The following is a 20927-nucleotide window of genomic DNA, read 5'->3' as shown; positions in this document are numbered from 1 at the left end:
GTCATTCGACACATTATACTTCTTAGAAAACTATGAAGATCCATGTCACCAGTGAACAGTGAGGGAACAACGACCAAAGATCTAATGTAAGTACTCATACTCTGACAAACCCATCTTTTTCTTTTCAGAAATAGCATGAGCCGACCTTGGTGTGGCTAATCTTTCGTCTTTTATAATAAACACACCAGGTCTGGACTAAACGGACAATGCGGAGAAAACATCGCTCTGACACGACTTACCTTGTACCTCGCTGTAGCTCTTAGAAACGCACCTGTGTATCAAACGCCGAATAATTCTCATAGTTCATAGTTCATGCGCTAAACTGTGTTACGCGGCCCCGGCCAACTTTAATTACGGACGAGTGCAGGACGCGTATTGACCAACATTTGATGTTAACCAATAGCTGGGTGTTTCGAAACTATGTACATACGGCAGATGGAGCGACTCAATTTAGCCCAGACTCGTTAAAATGTCGACGAAGCGCGAAAATGACACTGTTTGCAATTTGAGTTGGACCTGTATCAGGCGAGAGCTTCCGCGGACATTACATGTCAAAAACGGAAATAAAGTAAAGGGCAAAAACAGCTATACGAGGATTTCGCGGCGGATGTTTTGCATTTCATAAAATTTTCGAGTTCAGAAAACTTTTATTTACAACGTCTACTTACGTCTATTTAATAAAATCTTCCAGATCTTTGCCGGGATGGCTCGCATAGCAAGAAGGGTTGACAGAAAGCAATGACCACGAAGCTCAACCTGTCTTGAGAAGAATGATATTTGAGCGCACTGTGGTGACGACTGTGCAATTCTGCGCCCGGGATTGTCGGCCCTGCGTCATTGCTTATTAAGAAGCGACAGCTCGGCAGGAAGTTAACATGCTTTTTAATTACGCTCAGTCCATGAGGCTGTATACGCGTCCTAGCTACCAGAGCGATTGCACCTGTTTGCGGCAGTTTAGTGTATGAAGTGTCCAGGCTTGTGCTACCATTTATTATTCCCAGCGTTAGCACCAGAGTCGTGTATTTCGTAAGCGCCAAATTTGAATGGTTGAAAAAAGAAAAGAAGTAAGGAGCCAAATTTTGCATGACTGTGGTTGGTTGGTGGCGTGTTATTGCTGAACAGCAAACATTCCCCAGGGCGTGAGTCGTGACGTTGCCCACATACGTGAGGCCGACAACGGCAAGCCCTATCACCACCACCACCACCACCAAACATTCCCACAAATTACATTCCACATTAGAAAAAAGTTGTTCGAAAGGAAACGAAAAGGAAAGATAAATTATGTTTCTCTGGATCCCTCTCTACGTTTACTGGGAAAGACGATCAGCTTGTACGAATAAAATGACGGTCGCGAACTAGGACTTGCCACGGTTAACATTTGGCAACTGCAACATTAAGGAAGTGCTAGAAAAAAAAAATACATGGCTGACATTTTATTGTACCCAACTTTCTTGAAACGGCTCGTTAGCGTACATTTCATTTTTCCTACGCCTAAAAAGTGTCCCTACAATCTATGTGCTCAAGGGATCAACGCAGGGATCGAGTATCATGCACAACGCCAATTATATTTGGTGATATTTGAAGACCGCCATTCCACGAAAGTGAACGAAAGAAGCCTTGTTAAAAAAATGCAACAATTGCTCTTCGTACCCCCGACGAGTGATTTATAAAAAGCTGATTGAGAAAAGAAAAGAAAAAAAATGCGTCTATGACTGGATAACTAACATTTGCATACATAAAAATATTCTTATTTACATTTGCAGTAATTTTCACTGCTATAGTAACTGTACATGCATCTAAGATCATTCGGCAGGCGTTGAAAGCTATAGCATTCGGGCAAATGCAAAACAAGCAGCGCCCTCCGTCAAACACACAATGAATGATGCATTTGTGATTATTTTCTCCGGAGCGTAATATCTTTATAGGATGACAAAATGCTTCCTTCCATGACCTGTAGAAGCTTATAAAACAAGCCGTCCGCAATTATAGCCTCAAAATCGTCGCACTTTGCTTCCCCGTACCTACGACTTCGAACAAAGATTACGAGTGGGGTCATATAAGCGGCGACGAAGTTACATCACGTGTTACGCGAACATAACAGTATCTTCATTTCACACAAATAAAAATTTCGAGATATTCCTTGCCTACAAGTTGCCGTGACAGCAATTGGGACACAAACTTATGAGGGATGATATCACGAGAATTGGGACACAAAATGGAAGATTTGCTTTATATAAACCCTGACCTACGTATGGATGAAAGATGAAAGTCAATGAAAAGGTTAGCCAGCTGTAGGACTCGAACCCACATCTTCTGGATTGTCGGTCCAGGGCTGTACCAATTGAGCTAAGCTAACACGCCTTCTCAGCGACTTCCAGGGCGCGTTATCTGAAGGGATAAATCAGCCACTCTCTCTCACTCATCCTCCTTTCACTCTTACATTTTTGCTCACTCATACACACATTCATACGACGGGGTCGACGCAGGCGGCAACTGTTGAACATGAAAGAATTGATGTTCTGAGGCTGGAACAACATAGAAGGGACAAATACATACAAGGCCTCAATTTGCCTAAGAACAGTTCCAGCCTCAGAACATCAATTCTTTCATGTACGTATGGATGTTCATTACTTGGTGACAATACATACATATGGATGTCAATAATTGCGCGATGACTCTTACTTGTTACGAGAAAACGCTGACCAACAGCATGAATGAATGGCCTTATGAAAGTGGTTTGCAGACGTGCGAACTGAATCGTCTCGCTACAGAAGACGTTGGTGATTCAATTAACCTGGTCAGGTGTCGTATTAATAACTGTGTCAGACAGCGTATGTATATATAATTCAGGTTGTTCTAAGATTAATAACAAGGTCTCGCCACCTGATCAAGAATGAACCACCACCTGTGTAAACGATATTGCATTGGCAAGCAATATCAGCAACGTATTCCTACAGTTAATATTTTGTTGTTTTAGTTGTTTTCGTCGTTACACCAACGAATGCCACCAGAATGAATACTAAGGCGAATGCATGCAAAAGACGCAGACAGGAATTTGCGCGCACTTGACCTCTAGAGATGCGACTATGGTAGCTTTCACTGCTTCGCTGATTTATGATGCCGTGGCAAAGTAGCGTAACTTTTGAGTAAACAAATTAGCCTAACAAAGTGATGCTTTTGCCTGTCAGTGCCCTATATGAGCTACATCAAATCATTTCTAGTAAAACAGACAAGGCTCTGGACAGGAGCTCCAACTAAAGGTGCTGACAGCAATGTGAAATGGAATGCATATCAGCTTTTCACGATGGTGGCTATTTCTGTTAGTAACTGCCCGCGACTATGTAATATTTCGATTCGGGAACACGCACACTATAATATATCCTACGATAGGATGCATTGAATCCACCTTTGGAGAAATCTTACAAAACAGCAGTCGCTTCCTACTTCTTGTTTGTATTTAGTACTGTGAATTGAAGGAAACTTTTTTTTGTGTCGTCCGATATTTCTTACACTCATTCAAATTCCCTATAGGCCCTGAAGTGAATGTACAACAATTTCGTGCACGTCAAGCAAAAGCAGCTACATAACTATTTGGCTTCTTACAGAATACTATATACATCACCATTCGAAATGACAAAGCGCTGCTTTTGAGTATACAAAACTCAGCAAAGATAACTCAGAAGGGTACTTACCAAACCTACGCCGTACAAGAATGAGAGCGAGTCTTCGATGACGAACCGAGTATACTTTAGGATGCCTGTGCAATTGGAGGGTAAAGGTGCGTTCCTAAATGTTGAGACACCTCAGACTGGAGTGAATGCTTGTGTGAGTACTTCTTATATACCTAAGCCCTCACAAACCTACTGGTGACGTCTCGCGACCACGTGACTTCGTCGTTTGGGAAACTTGGAGGTGCGCGAAAACGAGCGAGCGCAACTTTGGAGGAGGCGCATGCGCGTTCCTCTTTTCCCTCCGACGCCCCCTTTCCGGCAAATCGGCTGGCGGATTGCGAAAAACGTCGTGGGAGCCACCATTCGATATTGGCCACGACAAGCGAAGGTAGCGAAGATGCGTCCAAGCAATGCTAACGTGGATATTCGAGAATTAAAGTCGCGAGCTTCATTAGAGTAGAACGATTTAGAAACGTATTCCCATTTGCCAATGGACGTTTAGAGAAGTTACTTCGAAAGAAGCAGAATAATACAGCAGTTAATAGCTTGAAATGGTAAGGACGGAAGTTTTTCCAGCGGTAGTATTCGGAAATGCAGGAATTAGCTATGTTGGCGATACTTTCATAAACGATATCTGTCTCTTCTTTGTTTGTTTGTTTGTTATCATTAAACATATCCCCCCCCCCTCTGTCTTATTGAGTAAGATATATGTATATAATTTCTACATGATTACATAAAATGGGACATTAATAAAGTATTATGCCGCTGTCTACCTGTAATGAATTCCCTCATTCTCTCAATGTGCAATAAAAAACAGGTTGTCTTTATCTAACATTTCAACGAGATACGAATACGATAATTAGGAGGTGAGAGTCGGAGGTGCGAAGTGGTATAGTTCCTAGCGTGACGAACTTGAGTAAACGCTGCGAATTATGACAGAAGTATGTGATTTATTGAACATATTCTGACCAGTATGAGAGATGTATTCGAGTGGGGTACAGCAATCGCTTGTTGGAGGTGATCCCGAGATGTGTCTAGTGATTCCAAGGTAGGTAGACAAGGTGCAATTAATTCTTGGAACATGCGTTTCGAACATCTATAACATGCGTGTATCAATGAACCTTACCACACTGTAAAAAAAAGAGTGCTTTTACTCCTTTTGGGGAGTGATTGCATTGCCACAAAAAATAGTCCCTTTCGGGAGTAAACGCACGGGAGTAAATGAATGTCACAGAGTGAAGACCGCATTTCACGCGCTGTTGTAAAGAGTCCCAGGTACATAATTGGTGCGCATGCACGAAAATACTTTGAAGCAAACCGTCAACCGTGATATATCGAGTTATAAAATCTTGCGCCATACTAGGGCACAATTTGCGAAAAAAGATGCGCTAACTGTTTCTTACTCTGTGTGGCTGAAAAATTGCTACGTTGTGTGAGTTATACAGCCTTATGTCGTTCAAATTGACCAAGGGCACGTATTTACGTAGACTGTTGCATTCAGGAGACCATTCGCGAAGTTTAGTGACAATTTGCAGTCCTGGGGAGTAAATGTCGGGACTAAATGTTGGGTTAGGGGACTAAAATGGGGAGTAATTGCAGACTAGGGGAGTAGAAGCTGCAATTACTCTCCGTTTTACTCCTTTTTTTCTTAGAGTGCAGTTGTACCTGTTCGTGACACTTTATGGAGAGTTCATGACTTCATACGCAATATATAGGATACCTGAAGAGCATCTCCAACGAACTCCTCACTCACTTGTCCCCTCACTCACCCAATGTCCTCTACCGCAACGGAGTTACAGCACATAGCATCCAAGACCGCTAGCTTCTCATGGGTAATCTTTACCGGCTCTAAGCCAAGTGGCACTGGCACTTCGTTCTGCCTTCGTTCTGCCTGTTCCAGCTGCCATCGTTCAAGATGCCCCGTGTGAACATAACACTGGAGCTAGGAGAGAACATGAGATCATGTTGCAGTGGATACCAGCTCATGTTGGGATCCATCGAAACCAAACTGCAGACTGAGCGGCACCCAGAGCCCACCAGCTAGTCGGTGTGCGCCACGTGTATTTCACGGGATCCGACGCCAGGAGAAGTTCGGCAGTGTGTGTTACGATGTGTGGAAGTGTATGTGGTTGATAGTGTGGAGTCGAGTCTCCTAGCCAGGGTCGTCCCTATATCTTTTCTTTTCATATCTCAACAGCTTCCTGCGCAATTGAATCTTTGATACATTGCCTTTAACGTTGCGTGCGTTTCGGTCACTCCTTTCTCTACAAGATAGGAAGGATCAATTTGCCCAATTATCGCGCCCAATTATGTAGCGAAGCATAAAACCCCGAACACGTCTTGTTTTGATGATCTCGATACAGTTCACATCGACGGAATCTACGTTGTCGTGTCTTCTGTATCTCATCTTGTATCTGTCGGCGTTTGTGGCGCAATCATAATCTCTGCGGGACTCTGGAGACGTGCTGAACGAACTTGCTTACTCTATACAGACAGGACCAATGTCATTCTGCATGACGCTTGGCTCCGGGCGCTGTCATATAGTGAAGTTCTGTTTTAATCATGTTATGCAGCGACCGTTTGCAATTCTTATACAGTGAGGTGCATTGATGCCCCCAAACGTACCTTGTACGACGGGGACTCCGCCACAGGCAGACGAAAGATTTACATACAGGTCCCTGAAAACGTGTCATTGAATTATAATAAAAAAACTACTCCACCTAGAATCATGCGGTCAACGGCATTTGTTCTTATTAGGTTTTCCTAATAAGGTATCCATTAGGTAACTCCTGGTGTGAATGTCATGTGTCGTAAGTTTAATTGTTAAATTATGTAAATATTTGCGAACTGAACTTGGAAATTAGCCATGTAAGCGAAGTGCGTGTCGAATTCACTCAAATTCATGATAATTCGCAGTGATATTCACGAGCTATCCCATCGGAAAAAATAGCCAGACATCATGCTTTCGGAGCACCGGATCATAACACGCGATGACGTTTTGAGCGCAATCTCTCTCAGTCCGACGAAAGAAGGTTCCAAAGCCAGACTACAGAGTGATAGTAGAAAAAGTAACAGTTCCTAAAATTGGGAGAGGGAAAGCATTATCCCAGCGAAAGTCGGACGCGATAAGCCATGCCTGTGTTATCTCTTTCTGCGATGCCGGGGTGGGCTGGGTTTCCAACCTCCTTGCGTCGGACTGACAAAGATTGCGCTGAAAAATTCATCGTGCGCTCTTCTGTGGGAGCTCCGTTGAGCATGATGTTCGGCTATTTTTTCCGATGGGATAGCTCCTGAATATCCCTGTCAATTATCATTAATTTGAGTAAATTAAACACGCTGTTCACATTGGTGAGGTAAAAAAGTGACCTTTACTTGGAAAATTTCCGACTTAAGCTCGCAATAATTTACATAGTTAAACTTACGTTATACGACATTCACACCTGGAGGTGGCAAAAACCTAGCAGGAACAAATACCATTGACCGCATGACTCTAGGTGGTGTAGTTTTTTTATTATAATTCAATGACACGTTTTCTGGGACACCCTGTATACGAAACATCTTGCTTAGATCAAGAGAGACCAGGAACTACGTTGCCGTTATAAGGTCGTTTCGCCCTGGTATTTCAAATGATGAAATATTGAAATGATTTCGTACGGCTGTCTCATTTCTGTGTTTGCATTTGCGTTGGGATTTTTCTTTTTTTCATGGCGCTATAAAAAAAATTCGGAACTGTGCCGATTGCCCATTGTATACCATTGTACATTGAGAGATAGAAGGTTCCTACAGTAGGTGTCGCTAGCTGCACGCTGTTTCACTTAGTATGCCAATGGACGTGGACCTGAGTGTAATGTGACCTGTGGAAGACCTGTCTTGTCAGCACGCGTCCTCCTCTGCGAGTTCAAGGTGGATCACAATTACGGATAGTTGTCTCGCGACGTAATACAACGAATGACCAAATATGACAACCGTGAGTGGATCTATTTTTGTGTCAAACTCGGAAACTGCTACTGAGACTCTTGAAATTTTTCGTCAGGCTTTTAAAAGCGTTTCAAAAGCCTTTGAGAAGATTGGTGACGGCGCGATCGGCCGTACACTGTGTCGTGAGTGACGCACGCACGAAAATAGTTAATCAGTCGAAGGTGACATACACTCAGCCCCGCCGTTCACAATGCACAGCCCTAGAAAACGTTGCCAGTTTGTTTGTCCATGCAGATTTAACGCGATGTTTTCAGGCAACTGAAACAGAACGTTCGTCGCAAAAGACGAGAACTGTGGCTCTATATATGCTCTAAACGCCGCCACGCTTTTTTTTGCAATCAACACCACGTTGCTCCTGCGACAGCCCACGTACCCACGATGACGAGAATGACGATAGAGGGGAAAAAAGAAGGGGGAAAGCAAGTCGTGACAAATTCGGGCTGGCTACCCAGTGCACCTACATAAAGTTGGTTAACATATTTAAAAAATGCAAAAAACGCACACACATACAAAGGAAAAAAAAAAAACAAGGAAAGGAAGTCGCGACCAGTTCAGTCGATGGAAATAAGTGCCGTGTTATCACACGGTCACAAAATATCTATTGGTTGGGTTTCTTCGACGAAACATTGTAGTGCTTTCAAAGCAGACGCTTGATGATGCGATGGCTGAGGACCCAACATTTTTACGATGTAAAAGGGTCGGGTGTCCAGAGGAGCCAAACGCGCTTCTAGGACCCTGCGACTGTCGGCGTATTTGGAACACCTGAGTAGTATGTGCTCTGTGTCCACTATGACTTCACCCTCACTGCAGTTGGAAGAAGAAGACTTGGCCAGTTTGTAGAGCAATCGACCGCAGTACGGTACATTCAGTCGTAGCCTATGTAGAAGAGACGCAGCTTGTTGAGGGAAGGATGGAGGTCAGGGTCAACCCGTACAGCAGCCAAAACCTAGCAGACCCTGTCAGCCAAGAAGCGGTGCACATTTGTTGGCTGAGTTCTCTAATCATCCTCTTTGCGTCGCCTTTTGTGGTGTAAATAGACCATCGTTAAACGCGACTGTGTCGAAGTGCTCGCCGTGCAGCAGCATCCGCAGTCTCGTTTTCTTCGAGGGATCTACCGAAACTCCATTCATCTCCGTTTGAAGCTGCAGCAAGAGAGAGTTTGTGTGAGTTTGTGAGAATTTGTGCTGCATGTAAGTGCAGCACATTTTGCACCACTAATGCCAGGGACCCCGTTGTGAACACAGAGACCAAAGCCTCAAAACCACATTTTGAATCACTGTACATATACCATAGAAAGCTCGTAAGTTGCGAAGCGACGAAGCTTATAAAGCCATGTGTATCCCGTGGAGCTCAGCTGCTGAAGCCAAGGAGATGTGTGACCAACGTGCCGATCATTCGACATCCAACTCAGGAATCACGAACATACATGACGAGCCAGATATTGTTGTTGATGATGCATCGGTGAAGACTTTTATTTTGCCCACTGACCTATCTAATAAATCTAGACTGAGTTGTCGTAGGACTTGGGTTGGTGCATCCTTCCTGCCCGGCAGTCCCGGGACAATGGCGCTCAACTCAGAAGGTGCAGGGCCCATGTTGGAACAGCTGCGTACACATGCTGCTTATGGTACAAGGCGGCGCTGTGCACGAATAGCATCAGTGAAAGCAGAGCTGGGGAGTCGCAATATGGCTCTAAGGAGAGGATGGCGATGGTGACGCGTTGCTAGTCGTGCATAGTGGCGAAACTGTTGCTTGTGCCATGGCTACTACTTTTGACGCTGCTCGAGGAGTGCCAAGACACAGTTTAATACCCTTTGCTAGTATGGTCTCTAGGGGACGGGGATATGAGAGTTTATTAAATTAAAGAGGAAAGGTCAGCCAAGATAAAGGTCGGCTTGCTATTCAAATATAAAAAAATAAAGAAAAACGGATAATGCACAGCCAAAGAGTCTTCACATGGCATTCAGGCTATCACAGGTAATCTTAGGGTTCACAGACAACCACAGGGTCTTCATAAGGCACGAAACTTGGAGAAAGCGGAGGGGTGCAGTTGCGACGGGGGTCTCTATAGGGCTTTCTCTGTTGTGAAGCTGCGTGTATGCTGTGTATGTGGTACGCTATAGCATGTGGCTTATGAAGGAGCGGTGGACACTGGGCATTGCTTTTGTGGAGGTACCCCAGCGAGAGCCACATAAGCCTTATCTCAGTACTCTGAGTCGACTCTCTGCTCTTGCCTTTAGACAGCGCACTTCCGCAGCCCACGACAAGCTCCGATCATGGGTAACGCCAAGGAATCTATGGTGCGGTACTCGGCGCATTGTGTACCCAGTAATCTGAAGTTGAAACTTCTGTAGAAAACATAACAAATTGATTTCCCTTCACTCCCAAAAGCTGAAGCTGAGGCTGCAGGGGCGACATTGCTGCGCGCTACAGGAGATTGACACCTAAGAGGGTAGTTTCCAGGAAGCGGGAATCGTTTAAAGCATGCCAGAAGCAGTAGCGTAAGTATTAGCCGAAGGTCGTTACGTAAAGTCCGAGCATTCCGTAGAGGGTGGAGATAAACTGTAAATAAGCATAAAGTAAACCTGTTTCATAAAGCAAGACAAAAAAAAAAAAAATCCTATAGGATCTCCATAATGTTCACTTTTTTTATGGCAGATTCTGATTTCGTTTTCTTTTAGACTTTTTTAAATTATAGGGAGGTGGCTTGATATTTACGTCTACTCATTTCTGAGTGATGCGCAAACGGCTCGATACTTTTCATCAAAGTGTTTGGTGCAAACAGCATTGAAACATGTAGTCTCAAAATACGATCACCAAGAAGTAGGGTTTGGAATCCTGAGCCGTTTTTACAATCCCGGGATTTCGGTATTTCGAAATGTGGATCCCGGGATCCCGGGACGGGATCGGGATTTTTTCGCAACTATACCCAGGATGTCGTACAGGACTGTATCGACTTGCACAACCATGCTATCACAAATTGCAATATAGTTCGCGTCTTCTGTCATCCCCACGGAACATTCTAGCGAAAAAAAAAAGCCCCCCCCCCCAAAAAAAAAAATAAACGAACAAAGAAAACAGAAACTGCTCACAGTGCAAAACCTGCGTATTACATTGAGCATTCGCACCGTGCCGGAATGTCAACTGAAATGCCGCAATGAAACGCGTCTCTTCTTGTCGTCTGCTACGGAATATCTTCTGGCTGCGCCCCAGGATATTTCCCGCAGTTAGTAGTCCACGAGAAGATGCATACTTATGACGTACAACAATTCTACTTACGCAGCCGCTAAAATCAATGACGTATTTCGCACCATCCTCTGGAGTATTCTGGGGAATGTCACTTGTGTGAATACATGGAATAACGCGGTTTGCTCGTCTTGTCTTTTAGTCATCCACAGTGATTGTTGTGTCTGCAGCAGCCGAGTCTTTGATTTTCTGAAAACGCTGTCTCCATTTTCTCTTTTTACTTTCATATATATATATATATATATATATATATATATATTGACGTTTCAAAGATACGCATTCGTGAGGATCAAAAGAACAAAAAGAGAGATTCTGCAGGGAGAGAGATACTGCAATATTTCTTGTTGCATAGGATTGGAAGACTCCTTCTGATTTCATGGGAGTTTTATGCTACATGGGGGCTGTTCTCCGCTATGGCTTTCGTAGTTCGCATGAGTCAGCAGCTAACGTCGTTGTAATGTGTCGCGGACGACAAGGTTGGTTCGAGTTCGGATTGCAAATGATATTTTTCGGGGAAGGGACGCTTGACACAAAAAGTCGATTGGACACGGTTCTTTCCCTTTCCCTCGTACCACGGAGTATTTGTTCACAAAAAAGCCGAAATTTATAATCTCGAAATCCCGGGATCTGGCCTTTCGACATCCCGGGATTTCGGGACATGAAATTATGCTGAAATCTCGGGATTTCGGGATCCCGGGCTCCGCACCCTACCAAGAAGTCATGGCGCCTTCGAATGGAATCTCTCCATGAACGACTTGTGCGCAGTACGCGTGAGGTTGGACCTCCGGAATCTAAGCTTAAACGTTTTGATGTGCTCCCCGTAGGAGCATATGCACTCCACTTCGTCGGCGTCGCTATTCTGCTTATGTCACTTCTGTCTAATAGAAGGAATCCCGTTGCGGATCAGTTTTTGTTTTAAATTTTGGGATTTGTTCCCTGTTTTGTACAATAATTTCGCCTCTCCTAGGTAAATTTGCTTGACATTCGAAAGATATGAGTATATCACAGAACTGGAAGCAGATTTTCACGTCAGTCTACATTTGTGTGGCGACAGGCTGCACGTGCGGCACAGTATGACTGCGGATAATTTCGACCGCAGGGCTTCTTTAACGTTATTTACCTCCTCAACATTGCTACCCTCGTCGGCCGGGATTGGGCCCGTGTTCTTAAGCTCAGTACCGAGTGGCACAGAAAATGCAGTTTCCCACATAACAAAGACGGCGCGAAGCATGAGTGGAGTTCCGTTTGAAGGCCTGCTTCTTATATGGGGATGGGGACTCATGGTAATGTAGGGGACCTTACTTGGCGTAGGACCTGTTTTCAGTGTCGCGAGCTGTTTTGCTGTTCTTGTATTGTATGTTCCTGATACGCCACAGGTTCCACTCTGGGATGTCGCGTAATTCCGATATTGTAAATCTTAATTTGTGAAAGAGCTTTTGCTCCGAACTCAGATAGATACTATGGCTTTCACAACTGTACCTGAGATGCGTTTTGCTTATTCCGAGAACCGCATATCATGATTGAGGGGCGCTTTCTGTTCTTACTAGACTGCAGTTTCTCATGTTTCGCGTAGCATATGTTTTTCTTTTTTTTCCCCACTCTATGTCGATTGTTTCTTCTTTTGTGTACTGGTTACGTTGCTGAAGTTGCCGTGTGTGCTTGCGCTAAGTGTACTGAGATGCGATTTTGGTAACTTTGTAACTTTGACGTTGTCGATGTACGATGCTCGTGGAAGGCTCTGAGTTCACCTTTTACATCAAGGGAGGCGGGGATTTATTGACAGAGAGAGAGAGAAAAAAAAGAAGGAAAGAGGAAAGGGAAAACGGGGAAATCACATCAAAATAAATTCTCGCGCTCCAGATAGATTTGCACTACTCACAGAAAATTGGAATGTGTTATAGCTATGTTCCCAGGTAATTTTGCTTTGCCTTTTTGATGACGGTCATTGCATTTTTCATTCACGAGAAGGGGGGGGGGGTCAGCACAACTTCTATCAGCCGGATTCAGGAGGACGTTCTTTATCTAAAGAAGTAGCTTAGACTGGTTGGGGCACCTGTTGCTCTTGTATTTATGTGTGTGTACAAAAATAAAGGTTAGTCGTGAGTTTGCATTCGTCCTGTCTCTGTGCGTGCCTCTTTCGTCCGTGATTTTGGCTGCGTTTTTTGAAATTGTCATTTTGCTGTTCTTTCCGTTTTTAATTTTCATGTACAGGGTGTATGCTATAAAAGGTCAGTCACATTTTCGCGCGTGGCGCGATACCTACTTGACAGACAGACTTCCGCTGCCGCAGAGTGAAGAAGTTACGGCAGGAAACCCTACAAAAAAATCGTCGATATCAGGCACTGCGTAACAAAATAGATACGGCCACGCAAACTTTCGTCTTCATGCATTTCCTATGCGCTATACCGACGTAAACACGCCAGTCTGTCGATAGTTGTTTGTAGCTTCCGCATGGGGCGCTAGTGACGTCGAATCCGAAACAAACTCATGTGGGCGCGTATTTCTGTTATGCACGGTACGTACCCGTGGTACTCATTGAGATTTACGTTTAACGAAGCTTGATACGATTTGTTTTAGATATTTTCTGCACATGTTGCGGTTCGTATGCTGCTTCCTAGCGAAACATTTCTGCTGCTTCTCTTAGCAGACGACAGTCTGTTTGCGATTGCTTTGTTGCGAGAACGACACTTTTAGCCGCTCTTCTAACGTTTTTATTTCATTCATTTTGTGTCTCTATACAGTTTCATTGGACTCTATTATTCCCGTTATTATATTTGTTCGTGTTCCATTTGTTTCTGTCGCATTTTGTATCCTTTGTGCCTTGCTGTGCGCCAGTTGACGGTTCAGGAGCGTACACATGTGGATTCAACGTCACTAGCGCCCCATGCGGAAGCTACATACAACTATCGACAGACTGGCGTGTTTACGTCGGTATAGCGTATAGGAAATGCATGAAGACGAAAGTTTGCGTGGCCCTATTTATTTTGTTACGCAGTGCCTGATATCGACGATTTTTTTCTAGAGTTTCCTGCCGTAACTTCTTCACTCTGCGGCAGCGGAAGTCTGTCAGATAACAGATCGCCCTGTCGTCTTGTGCCCTATTAACGGGACGCTGTACACGCTTCGATAGTATTTCATGTCATAAAACAGCAAAGGGTGGTTGGATTTTAGGGGGGGGGGGTGTCCTGATGTCCTGACCCCACCTCAATTTCTGTCGTTCCATAGAGTTTCAATTGACTTTGGTAGTGTAATAGCATGCCCGCCAAGCCAGGATCCCCCTCCCCCCCTTGAGAAGGATCCTGGTTCCATCTCTGGACTACACGACTCCGGCAGCGCAAGCATTTACCTTGGCGCAAGTTGCTCCTGGTCGATGCTCTGGTCGCTCCAGCTATTGTTTTTTGAAGATGTCCAGGTAATTCCGTACTATCTCTTCCACTTTGTTCAGGTTTTATCTCCCGGTTAAGATATTATTCACTGTGACACCCAGGTACCTACAAGAGTTTATTAATACGTTGGTTAAATGCAGAAACTGAGAAGTGACACGGGTTCGAGTCCCGGAACTGGGTTTGCTAGCTGGGTGCCTTCTTCCGGTTTACAATCAGAGAACCCCATGAAGTCGGTTTGAGCACCATCCCGCCATATTGGCTGACAGTCACCACGTACGCCAGGCACTGCGGAAACTACAATCATCGCTACCAATGCTGTAAGAGTGAAACGCTCATAATTCATCTAGGTTTCTTTGTAACCTTCCCCTAACTATCCCTTTAAATCCTTCAAACTTATTGCGACTTCTTCGTCACTTGCGTTTGCGAATGTGCGTGCACATGACGTTATATTTACAAACCTCCGAAGCATTTTGAAAATATATTTAGTTTGTTCACGTCAGGATAGTCTTTCTAGCTTCGGATTATTTATACGTTCAGCCGAGATGAATTTCATCGCCATTTGAAGCCATTGAATGTTAACGAATAGGACTCTGCCGCCATCTCAGGGAAAGTTATCTGCGTTTCTAATGAGTACGTAACCCGACCGATCGGAAGACCAACCCTTGTCGCTAGTTCCCTTATGTGAGTATAATTATGTGACGTCAGAATGGAGAGACTTCAGTTGAAGACTACATATAGGAGAAGGTGTCTCTTGTACCAACCATTTACCATGTTGATTACTTGTAGTGAAGCTCATCGCGCTCTGGCGGCGTTTACCAGCGTATGCGGCATCTAAACCGTCGCTCTGTACAAAAGCATACCTAAATGTTGACGGAATCCTCGCATAACAGCTTGTCGTATGAAAACTTGTACACGTTACCATGAAAGCGCAAAGTAAAACGTAATTCGAATGCTTATTACCTGGGAAAGAAGAAACTGAATGCGTTAATCGATAAAAACTTCAAAGAAGGATCTTTCGCTATTTTTGTTAGTTTCTTTCGTTCTTCCTGAAGTAAGGTGTAAAATCACAATCAAATTCAGTTTTGCCTAGTTTTTCACGACTGTATCTTGTTCGCGTCCAACGCGGACCACGAGGACGTTTCTTTCACTTGCGTCGTATTCACTGTTGAAGTTTCTTTTGATTCCTGTTTGGATGGTTTGGACGTAAAGGACATTAGAGGGGCGTTGGACACGCAAACATCGCACTTTTTAAGACAGAAGAATTTGAGGAATGAGGCTCTTCCAGAAAGTAAAACAGGCCAGGGACATGGAATACCGGCATGTTTTCCACGTACTCCTGTTAGAGGACAGAGGTATGCATTGGACAAGGGAGTCGTCGAATGTAGTTACATTATTCGTAAAGTAACTAGCTACGAAGTAACGAGTAACGTACAATGCTGCGGAAGTGCCGCGTCCCACCTGTTGGTGACCGTCATCGATATGCTGCACGTGGACCTGGGGGGGGGGGGGGATATGAAAGCTTATTAAATTAGAAAGGAAAGATCAGCCAGATAAAAGTCGGCATGCTAATAAAAAATAATGAAATAAATAGAGGAAGAAGAAATAGATGATGCATAGTCAAAGAGTGTGCACAGGGCATTCAGGCAATCACGGGCTGTTCAAGTCCCGAAGCTTGGAGAAATCTGAGGAGGGCAGTGGTGATGACCCACTGGGTATGGGCCGAGGAACGCGACCCTGTACACTCTCACGAAAGAAACGGATAAATTTACCTTTACGTCCACTCTTACCCTTACTAAGCGTAAATTTCGACAAAATGGCAGACGATGTATCCGTCAAACTGTGTTTTATTCCTAGTACCCGTAAACGCGCACGCTGTAAGCGCAAAGGGCGGAGTTTTATGCGAAAATGGCACGAAGAACACGATTTACTCTTATATTCTGACGCGTAAGATTTCGCCTTGACGGATAAACTGAGGCTTAGCTTCGCAATATCAGTCCTTTATGTCTATATTGGCGCATATTGTTCTTCCGAGAACCCTGCCTTCCGAGAACGCGTGCACCTCTTTTGTCGCTTCCTTGGCTAACCGACACACTCGTGGCTTCTGGGGTTTCATGGCCTCACATCATGCATCGTCCAACCGCAATGTAAGTCGTCACGTTTTGGGCTCGATGTCTTGAGTTTCGTTAAATTTCACGGACGTAATTTGTGTCAATCGTGTGGCAGAAAGAAATAGCATCGAACGAGTCAACTTCGCATTCATAAGTAATCGGTGGTCACTTCCACAAATTACTCCAGCGGCCACTTCGTAACAAAAAACTTCGACAGTGGCGACAATGTTACCTCTCTGCACATGCACGGAGATGACATGATCGTCACTGCCGAAGCTTTTCATTTGAAACTGACTACCAGAGTAATTAGTGGAACTACCACCGATTACTCATTATGAATTACAATGCACCTTGCATAATTACACCAATACGTGTAGATTTCAGGGTGAAAATAGGTGGGTGGACCTGGACTGGACACACATATTTCTTTTTTGTTTTACGGCTATAACATCTTCCGCTTTTATTCATAGTAACTAAGCGGCATGTGGGGTGCAGTAAAAGGAACCGTATGAGTAAGTGCTTGACGGGTAAAATAAGCGTAACAAAACGCACGATTTTTTATCTTTACTATCCGTCAAGGCCTGTAAGCGTAAAGGTGTGACACATAAAATAAAGGTAAGAAAAACAAGCGTTCTGTCACTCTTACTATCCGTTTTCCTCGTTTTTTTTTTCTGAGAGTGTAGGGTAGCCAATGTGAGGGTGTTGCGGCCAAATTGGTGGTTGGTGTGGAACAGTGCCCGCGTTTTGACGCGATAGCATTGTTGGGCTACCCCATCGGAAATTTCTGTGGTCTGCGCCGGAAACTCAGCTCTGATGATAGATGGCGCCACGGGAACCGTTGGCGCACAAACGTTTATGGCAGGGTATTCAACATGACTCCTCCCATTCTCCCGTACACAGCTCTGCGTGTGGAGGGTATACCTTGAGAACCCGGTGGCGGTAGCCTGCCGGCACCCTATATAATTTCAGATGATGCGACCGCTCTACTGTGAGACGAGGACTGCCTAGTAAAGCAAAGCACTGGGCGCGTTTGCTATGTGAGGTTATCACGAGGCAGCTGCGGGCATTGGAATGCTACACTGTATTACATCTTGCAAGCGGGACTGCCAAGGCGGGAGTGCGACGTCTTGCTTCGTCGTGCGTGGGCCTGCCGACAGAAACAAACAGTCGTTCTCGCGCTTCCCATGTTGATGGCCGTTGTCTACACGTTGCAGTAAATCCAGTTAGACCTGTCATCATTTGCACAGGTTTCATGTGAATGCTTCAGATCATTAAAATGAATGGCTCTCGATATACACGAAAAAAAAAAAAAAAGGAGCGTGATTTCTGCATCATTCACTCGAGGTGCCTGCCACCGGCAATGGCACGACAATCGACTTTGAGTGTGATTGTGAACAGGACACGCTGAAACGTACCGATCCTGTTTGCAAGAGGGCTGAACACGCTGAACTGCACGGATTACATAACGCATTTCAGCACTCATAAGCCGTTACTATATGCATATACTCAACACGTGTGCACAACGAAAATGAAACAAACAAGCTCGACTTGAATAAAAAAGTTATCCTCTAATTCGGGTCAGTGGACATTATTTCTTCACGCCAAACTCCATAGCGTGTTATCGTCTCTAGCATTACATCGTAACTCATTGCAGTTGTGCTCCTCCATTCATTTGACCCATATCTGCAAACCATTACGCGAAATTTAAAATTATCTCCGTATTTTGTTAGCAGTTCGTAGTTCTGCTATCACTTTACTCCTCGTTGTATCAGCAGGGGGCCGTTTCTTCTCCCAGACCGAGCCGTCCCAGGCTCGACCGGAGAAAGAGGATCACACCTTTGGCGCAGTAATCGCTATGATGTTCACTGCCCTTCGCGCCATTGTCCAACAGGTCCCTGCTTCGGGTGATCTACCGGCTGTTCAAGCAGTACTAGCGCTTGAGCCTCTTCTGCCCCATCTTCCCTCTCCACCTGTGAATGGCTAATCATCCGCCACTTCCTCCAACAGCCCCTTATCGCCACACGACAATCTTTCAATGGAATGCTCGAAGTCTCCAGTCGAAGACGCCTGATTTTCGCCAATTCGTATGGCGACACAAATTCCCCTTGCTCTGCGTCTCCGAGTGTGGTATTACAGAAGATTTTCGGCTCTCGAACTACCTTACCTTCCTTTCTGAACCTCGAGGACGAACAAGTCGTGTCGCGCTTTTTGTTCGGGGTGACATTCCCTAGTCCGCCGGACAGCGCGCACGCAGGGGACTGGTGACTATATGGCCTGCTCCGTTCGTCTGGGCTCCCTTGATCTCACGGTTGTCTCCCTTTATTTGCCCTCTGGTGTTCCCTACGACATTGCTGAATTGGACAAGCTTATTGCAAATCCTCCCGTCGCCGCTTGTGCTTTGTGGTGATTTCAACGCGCATAATGCCGTCTGGGGTAGCACACGCACCGATACAAGAGGACAGCGCCTTGCGGACTTCTTCGCCGAGAGGACTCTAATTATATTAAACGACGGTTCCCCTACCTTTCTTCAAGCCACGTATACATCTCCTCATGTCTTGATCTTACCGCTGTGTCATGTGTCAACATCAGTGGCTCGTCTTTTCACATGGGGTGTAGATGTCGATACCCTTGGAAGCGATCATTTGCCTGTTCTAATCGGCATCCGACGATCGCGTTAGCCTGCTACATCACGTTCCATCAAGCGAACCAACTGGCAGCTTTATCAGGCCACACTGGAGTCGGCTTCGTCAAACAATGCACTGGGCAACCAGCAGGATTTTCCCCGTACTGTGGCAGGTGCTGCGCGGGCTGCTACTACCTGCTTCCGTGTCCCGGTGTGCTTCTCTGCAGTCGATGCTTAGTACGAGCGGCTTCGTGCTCTTCGTCGTCGAGCGGAACGCCGTGCTCGACGCACCGTTCACGCTCCTGACCGCCTCGCAGCTCGGCGGGTTCAGAAAGCTATTGGGTGCCATCTGCGTCACCTCGCGCGGGACCATTGGCGCAGGTTCACGTCCTCTTTATCCCCTCGTACACCACTTTCCCGGATATGGGGAGTACTACGAGACCTCTCTCCCCCGTATTTCAGCGGAATCCGTTCCGCTCCCTGTCCCTCTGTACATCACAGTCTGAACTACAAATTGCCGGAGATTTTTGCGCAAGACTTACCACCAGCGCCGCCACCTTAGCGACGCCTGCAGTCCCAATCCACGCGCCAAGTCATCCGGTCCTGGACACGCTCTTCACCCTCCCTGAACTCGAAACTACACTTGCAGCCGCTCTTCGCACACCTCATCTGGGGCAGATCAAGTTACCTATATGGCCCTTTGGCACCTTCCCCTGTCGGGTCGCTTGCACCTCCTGCGACTTCTCAATGAGAGTTGGCGCACCGGACAAGTTCCTGAGGATTGGAAGACGGCCATGGTGGTTCCTATCCTCAAACCGCGGCCAATCGCCGCACCACATTGGCTCTTTCCGTCCCACTGCCCTCACCAGCTGTATAGGGAAGACACCTGAACGCATGATTTTCACACGTCTCAGTTGGTTCCTTGAGACTGCTGAGTATTGCCCGGAAGGCGGGTTTCCGCCCGCACCGCTCAGCGCTGGACTGTGTCGTCACCATAGTCAGCCAGGTACATCAAGCCAAAGCAGAGCGATTATTGACTGCCGCTGTGTTCCTCGATGTAAAGAAAGCCTACGACAGCGTTTACCATGCTGCCATCCTTGACGCTCTTGCTGCGGCTCAAGTTGGCGGCTGCCCTCTGCGGTGGACAAGACTTTTTATCAGGCCGCTATCTCTTCGTGCGCGCCGCTGATGGTGACACCACCAAGCACCACGTGACCCGTGGGGTCCCGCAGGGCAGTGTCCTTAGCCCCCTCCTCATTAATCTTATCATGGCCTACCTTACCCCGTTGCTCCCTGCTCATACATCCATCACGATGTACGCCGACGACATCTGTATCTGGACTTCTGCAACCCCCCGAGATACGATCCAGTGCCGGCTGCAACGCTCTATACATGTGATTACCACCTACCTTGCCTCCCGTGACCTGGCAGTCTCCCCGGCGAAGACTGTTGCAAATGCGTTCTCGCGCAAATGCTTCCGCAGGTATCCGCTCTACCTTGACGGCTCCCCTCTGACTTTTGCCACGTTGTGCGATACCTAGGTCTAATACTTGATCGCGACCTAACGTGGTCCCGCTATGTGAAGATGATTACCACAAAGGTGGCTGCCTCAGTTCACGTCCTCAGACGTATCGCTGGTGCGTCCTGAGGCCCGTCCCGCTCTGATCTTGTGGGATGCCATCACCCTACCGGAAGAAACGCTTATCGCAAGTCGCGATTCATGGGGGTGTGGCGGCACCTGCGTTATCAGCTCACCCGAAGCACGCAGCACGCATTGAAGACGAAGGAAGCGGGGGAGGCGGGGGAGTCTGGAAGCAGCAGCGGACCAGTCGAGACGATCCGTACGTCGCAAGGAAATAAACGTTATGTCTCTTTGTTAATTACTGTGTTCGTGTTCTTCGGGCGCCCAACGTGG

At 46.0% G+C, this 20927-nt stretch overlaps 1 protein-coding gene and 1 long non-coding RNA gene across 2 annotated transcripts in view; one reads left to right on the top strand and one right to left on the bottom strand.

Annotated features, from left to right (window-relative positions):
• The window catches only part of LOC135397413 (uncharacterized), a 48287-nt gene extending 44495 nt beyond the window's left edge, over positions 1-3792 (bottom strand). The window contains exon 1 of the mRNA XM_064629014.1: positions 3693-3792. The gene's annotated coding sequence lies outside the window, so the exon portion shown is untranslated. The remainder of the gene's footprint in view (positions 1-3692) is intronic.
• Positions 1-20927, top strand: part of LOC135397426 (uncharacterized) — an 80126-nt gene that overhangs the window by 38750 nt on the left and 20449 nt on the right. The gene's annotated exons all lie outside the window — the stretch shown is intronic.

Source organism: Ornithodoros turicata, chromosome 1, assembly GCF_037126465.1.
Source record: "Ornithodoros turicata isolate Travis chromosome 1, ASM3712646v1, whole genome shotgun sequence".
In the NCBI taxonomy this organism is placed as follows: Eukaryota; Metazoa; Arthropoda; class Arachnida; order Ixodida; family Argasidae; genus Ornithodoros; species Ornithodoros turicata.
The sequence above is the reverse complement of the archived record's forward strand: the minus strand, read 5'-3'. Positions and strand labels throughout refer to the sequence as shown.